This window comes from Suricata suricatta, chromosome 5, assembly GCF_006229205.1.
Source record: "Suricata suricatta isolate VVHF042 chromosome 5, meerkat_22Aug2017_6uvM2_HiC, whole genome shotgun sequence".
NCBI lineage: Eukaryota > Metazoa > Chordata > Mammalia > Carnivora > Herpestidae > Suricata > Suricata suricatta.
This window is the reverse complement of record NC_043704.1, coordinates 2,811,022-2,816,855: the sequence shown is the minus strand read 5'-3', so window position 1 is coordinate 2,816,855 and position 5,834 is coordinate 2,811,022. Positions and strand designations below refer to the sequence as shown.

Sequence of the window (5,834 nt, the reverse complement as noted above, 5' to 3'; positions counted from 1 at the left end):
GTTCAGAGTCAGACACAGACGGAAACCCCCGAGGCTACCCTTCACCTGGATAACACCCACAACAGGACCACCTCTGCACGCAATCAGGATAAAAAATAAGTAACAAGCTATTTTTCTCGTCTCTTCCCCTGGGAAGCCTTCAAAATCGGGTATTTGATGCCAACAGTGTATGTCACGTCAGCCGTCGAGGCTCCTGGCCCCTGCCTGGACAGTGCAGGCTAAGGAGGGAACAGCAGAGCAGGGCAGGGCGAGGGCCTTCCTGAGAAGCCAGGGGGCATCCAGCCGGTCCCTGAAGAAGGTGCGAGAGCATGGAGAACTCTCCGAAGTGGGAAGCACGAACATGGCACATACAAAGGTCCTGAGGCAGGCATGTGCTCGGTGGGGCGGGAGCAGACCTCAGTGAGAAACGGCACAGAGCGAGGGCCCGAGGCCTCGCAGGTTGGGACCCTGGACGCTGGAGGACGAGAGACCTGCGTCAACGCCCAGGAAGCTGTCGGGAGCCACAGACCCAGAACCATCCGCCTCCTCAGCGGTCACACTCACACCCCGTTCTAAATCAAGGGAACAGGAGAGATCTCAGCGCTGAGTTGCATCGTTCCCTTGTCCCCCATGGCCTCAAACAGTGTACTTGAAAACACTGCAGCTGTGCTGACACCTCGGCGCCTGGAGCCTGTGTCAGGTCCTGGCCCCCTCTCTCTGCCCCTCCCCCCTCACGCACGCTCGCTTGCCCCTCCCCCAAGACCAAACATTAAAACAAACCCTCACAATAAGACGCACACATGCCGCTGCTGTGGCTCGAAGGCCTACCCCATTCCGAGGGGGACCTGGTGCAAACGTGGCCGTCCCTCCAAGCGGAAGAGAAAGGGTAACTGGAGGGCCGGGGCGAAAAGGAGAAATAGCACGGGGACTGGTGGGCGAGGCCCCTCACAGCTGTAGCTTGGGGCACGGATCCGGGAAGAGTCCCCACCTGACCCAGGAGGGCGGCGGCTGCGGCAGCCAGTTCATCGTCAGGATTTCCGCCACCAGAACAGGAACAATAAACGTTCTGGGACGTTCACTCACAACAGTCAGAACAGGAGCACTGACCGTTCCGGTCGAAACCTAAATAAATAAGTAAGTAAATAAGTAGAGAGAGAAAAGAGAAAAGAAGCATGAAAAGAAAAAAAAGAAATAAAGAAAAAAAAGACAAGAAAAAAAGAAAGAAAAAGTGTTCCAGAAGAAAGAAAAAGTCTTCCAGAAAAGTAAGAAAACACAGAAAAGAAAAAAAGAATTGTTCTAAAGAAAGAGGAAAGAAAAGAAAAAGAAATGTTCCACAAGAAACAAAAAAAAGAAAAAAATTCTTCCAGAAAAGTAAGAAAACACAGAAAAGGAAAGAAAAAAAAGAATTGTTCTAAAGAAAGAGGAAAGAAAGGAAAAGAAAAAGTATATGTTCCACAAGAAACAAAGAACTGGAAAAAAAAGTCTTCCAGAAAGGTAAGAAAACCCAGATAAGAAAAGAAAAAAAAGAATTGTTCTAAAGAAAGAAGAATGAAAAGAAAAAGAAATGTTACACAAGAAACAGAAAAAATAAAAAAATTCTTACAGAAAAGTAAGAAAACACAGAAAAGAAAAAAAAATTGTTCTAACGAAAGAGGAAAGAAAAGAAAAAGAAATGTTCCACAAGAAACAAAGAACAGAGGAGAAAAAAAAGTCTTCCAGAAAGGTAAGAAAACACAGAAAAGAAAAAAAGAATTGTTCTAAAGAAAGAGGAAAAAAAAGAAAAGAAAAAGAAATGTTCCACAAGAAACAAAAAAAGGAAAAAAATTCTTCAAGAAAAGTAAGAAAACACAGAAAAGAAAAAAAGATTTGTTCTAAAGAAAGAGGAAAGAAAGGAAAAGAAATGTTCCACAAGAAATAAAAAAAAAAGAAAACCAATTCTTCCGGAAAAGTAAGATAACACAGAAAAGAATTGTTCTAAAGAGAAAAGAAAAAGAAATGTTCCACAAGAAACAAAAAAAGAAAAAAAGTAAGAAAGAAAAGAAGGCAAGAGAAGAAAAGGAAAGAAGAAAAGAAACAACAGAGGGACAGGAAGGAAGGGAGGAAGGAAAGAACGCAGAAAGGAGAGAAAGCAGCTTCCAGAACCAGGCCCCGGCCGGGAGCCCAGCGCGGAGACACAGGTGCGCGCTCAGGGCGGAGGCGGTGGCTTGGAGGACAGGCCGCTCACACCGAGTGCCAGGCAGGCTCCCCTGGGCAGTGTCACCGCCACCATCTGTGCTGCCCTCACTGGGGTCTGAGACCCCAGTGCCAACAAGGAAACTGGTCCCCGAAACCCGCGGGGAGGGGAGGGACGGGAGGGAGGAGGTGAAGGTTCCAGAGCCTGGAACAGAAGCAGGGCCTCACCCCACCCCCGGGGTGTTCCCTCTCCCGGGCCTGGCCCACCACCCCCCCCCCCAGGCCGGTGACCCCACTTCCTGGCTCCCTCCTGGGGGGCGGGAAGGCCACACCCCATGTGCCCGCGGCAGGACGACTGGATGCTGTGCGGCACCGTGGCCCAGCTCACCCGGACCTTCTGGTCCGGGCAGTGAGGACGCAGTGGTCGTCGGGACTCACGTCCAGCGAACGGGATTGACCGAGGACAGAACTGCAGGTGACGGGGCCGGAGTTGGGGCCCCCGCCCAAGTGCCCCCAGGACATGTTTCTGGTTCCCCACCAGGGGTCCTCACACACAGGCTGCCTGCACCACCCCTCGGCCTCCAGCACCCTGGTCACCCTCCTCCTCCTCCTCCTCCTCCCTGTCTCCCCAAGGCCGCCCAGTCACCAAGTCCTGGTGGTGTTCCTTCAAGAGCCCCTCCCTTGTTGTTCCTGCTGGTGGCCTAGGGTCCCACCCGGCCGCACCTCCCACTGGCGGCCCCCCACCCTCACTGGGCCCCTCGGGGGGCAGCTCCTGGCCAATAAAGAGGCCGGTAAAGCCTGGAGAGCAAGCTCAGGCCTGGAGACCGTGCCCTCTCCTCCCACAGCGCCCCTCCCCCGCGGCTCACACCCTGGCTGTCCCTGTCTTCTGGGCCACCCTGATGCCTCCTCACCTGCCTGTCTGCACCCACCTTCCACACCACCTTCCTGAGCCCCACTCCTGAGGCCGCCTGCCACCAGCCTGCACGTCTGCGGGGCTGCTGCTGAACCCACACCCCCGACAGCCTGGCTTCTGAGGTCGAGCCCCGCACCAGGCTCCGCACTGACGGTGTGGCGCCTGCTTGGGATGCTCTCTCCTCCTCCCTCTCTGCCCTTCACCTCCGCAGGTTCTCTCTCAAAATAAACTTTAAAAAAAATCCATGTAAGATGGTCATGTCAGGAGAAATTAGGTTGATATGTTTGGGGGCGTTTCTTACTGGCAAATTTAAAACTGCCACCTGGTGGGGGCACCAGCCGGGGCTCCGTCACTTAAGCTTCTGACTTCAGCTCAGCTCAAGGCTTGTGGTTCCGGGGTTTCAGCCTCCTGTCAGGCTCTGTGCTGACAGCTTGGAGCCTGAAGCCTGCTTCGGACTCTGTGTCTCCTTCCCTCTCTGCCCCTCCCCTGCTGTGATCTGTCTCTCTCCATCTCAAAAATAAACATAAAAAATTTCCTAGTAAAATAAACCTGCCACCTGTTACACATGTCTCCACTACCCGAGAAACCTCCCAGGGCTGCCAAGCGCCTGCCAGCACAGGAGGCGCCACCATCCTCCCTCCAGACCCCAAGCTCTCTCCGGGTCACGCCCGTGTCCCCCTTCCACTGCCCGGCACACTGGACACAGACGAGCAGAGCCTTCGACGTGACTGCACCAGCCTCTCCCATAAACACGGTCGCGTCGGTCACTTCTCCGTGGCAGGAACCTGCCGCCAGCACATTCTCTCAAGAGGCATCGATAAAGCAAGCATTTCAGTGCAGTAAACCAGCCTCCCAGGAGCACGTGTTGGGTCCCAGGAGTCTCCGAAACAAAGCAATCCGGAAAGGACCCCAGGTCTATCAGGAAATTCTCTATGAAAACGGAATTTAACACTGCAACGGGACTCGGGGCAGAGAGCACGCCGTCTGTGTCAGTTAACGAATCCAAACCACCCGAGGAAAGAGCAGGGGCCGAACCTGACCATCGAGACCCACGCGGCTCCCGGGGCGAGGCTCCCGGATGACGGTTATTGCTACAAACTCTCAGGAGCCGCGCTAGCAGGTGCACGCAGGCAGGGAGAGCAAAGCAGGGCCGTGTGCAGGGGTGCTGGGGAGGGAGGGGGTGCCGTGTCGGGGAGACCCGGAGACCCGCGGAATGGATAGAGGGGTCTACGCCGAGGGCGAGGGGGCAGGGCCGACAGTGCCCTCGGCCTGCACCTGGCTGGAAGAGACCCAGCTGGTCTGGGCTGGGCTGGGACAGCTCCCCTCTAATGTCCCCCCTCAGAAGGCCACTGGGGCTTACTCACCTGGCGGGCACACTCACGAAAACGTCCGCAGGCCTTGCGGGGTCCGCGTGTGGGGTTGGGGCGCTGCTGCTTCTGACACTGCCTGTTGGCCGAAGCAAGTCAGGGGGCAAAAGGATCCGCAGGGGGATGTGAACCCCCCCTCGCGGTGACAGGAGCTGCAGAGTCACTTACAAAGGGCCTGGGGATGAGGGAGCCAGGGGGGCACAGTTGGTTCAGTGACCTGATTTTGGCTCAGGTCATGATCTCACGGTTCATGTGTTTGAGCCCCGGTCGGACTCTGTGCTGCTGGTGGAAGCCTCCGTGGGACATTCTCCCCCCGACCCTCTCCTTTTCTCCACCCCCCCAAAATAAATAAAAACGAAAAGGGGCCTGGATAGGGAGAGACCGAGAACTGATGCCATTTTGCAGTCAGATCTGTTCCAGTGCACCCCCTGGCCGCAGCTACCCACGGCTCTCCATCAGACAAGCGCCCGCTCTGCCCGGGACCCCCCCCAGTCTCGTGCAATGCCGGGGCCCGGCTCCGCGGGCCAGGCCCAGGGACCCACACAGGGGGGGTGAGCTCCTCTGATCCACAGGCCTAGAAACCACACACAGCAGTTAGCTGCCCCCCCTCCCAGCATGCACGGCCACAGGGGAAAGGACCCGCCGCGGACACTTGCATTTGAAAAGCGGAGCAGGGGGTGTGCAGAGAGCCCTGGTCCCCAGCGAGTCCTGGCCCCGCGGGGACACTGGCGTCAGGACCACAGGGGCAGGGGGTGCCCCCTGGTCAGACCGAGTCTGCTCGCTGGGAGCACGTCCCCAGGCTGCATCCCGGCGGGACTCTGGGCTCTGCCCTCTGGGCGACCCCTCCTCGCCCGGCGCCCTCCGGCTCACGTTGAAAAACGCGTCCTCGGGGCAGCTCTTACACGCCCACTGCTCCTAGCAAATCCGGGGCCCGGCGGCCTCTTTTCACTTAAGCTGTCCGGGTCCCTGGGGCCCAGGACAATGCCCGTGAGAACTTCGTGGGGGTGTCAGCATCGTGGCTGAGTAGCATGCCCTTGTCACGTGCCCCCCTTGGCAGCAAGTTAGCTTCCGGCCACGGACAGAGCCCCTTTCCAGCACGGGGGCCCGGCCCCACACGCCAGGGAACCCGGGCAGAGGCTCGGCCACCCCCGAGTCTGGTACAGACTCACAGACTCAGGCCCAGGCCTGGGGCTGCACCTGCCAGGAGGTGGCTCCACCCTCTCCTGGCCGTGGTCTGGAAGCCCCTGGAAAACAGCATCTTAGACAGTCCCCGCCCCCTCCCCCACCGCCAAAGGCAGGAGCTTTTGTGGGAGTCCAGGGTGATCCTGCCAAGGATCCCCGTGTCTCCGTCGCCCCTTCCGAGTCCTGAGTCAGGAGTACCGGGGCAGGAAGGTCCAAGACAG

General features: G+C 56.9%; 1 long non-coding RNA gene across 2 annotated transcripts; it reads left to right on the top strand.

The window, feature by feature from the left end:
- Positions 1-2,033: 2,033 nt before the first annotated feature.
- On the top strand, positions 2,034-3,438 carry LOC115291424. Of its 2 annotated transcripts, none has more exons than XR_003908435.1 (3): positions 2,034-2,156; positions 2,477-2,626; positions 2,997-3,438. It is a non-coding gene; the product is annotated as an uncharacterized LOC115291424 (long non-coding RNA). The 2 variants fall into 2 exon arrangements; XR_003908434.1 differs by having other exon boundaries at positions 2,502-2,626; positions 2,997-3,290.
- Positions 3,439-5,834: the final 2,396 nt, after the last annotated feature.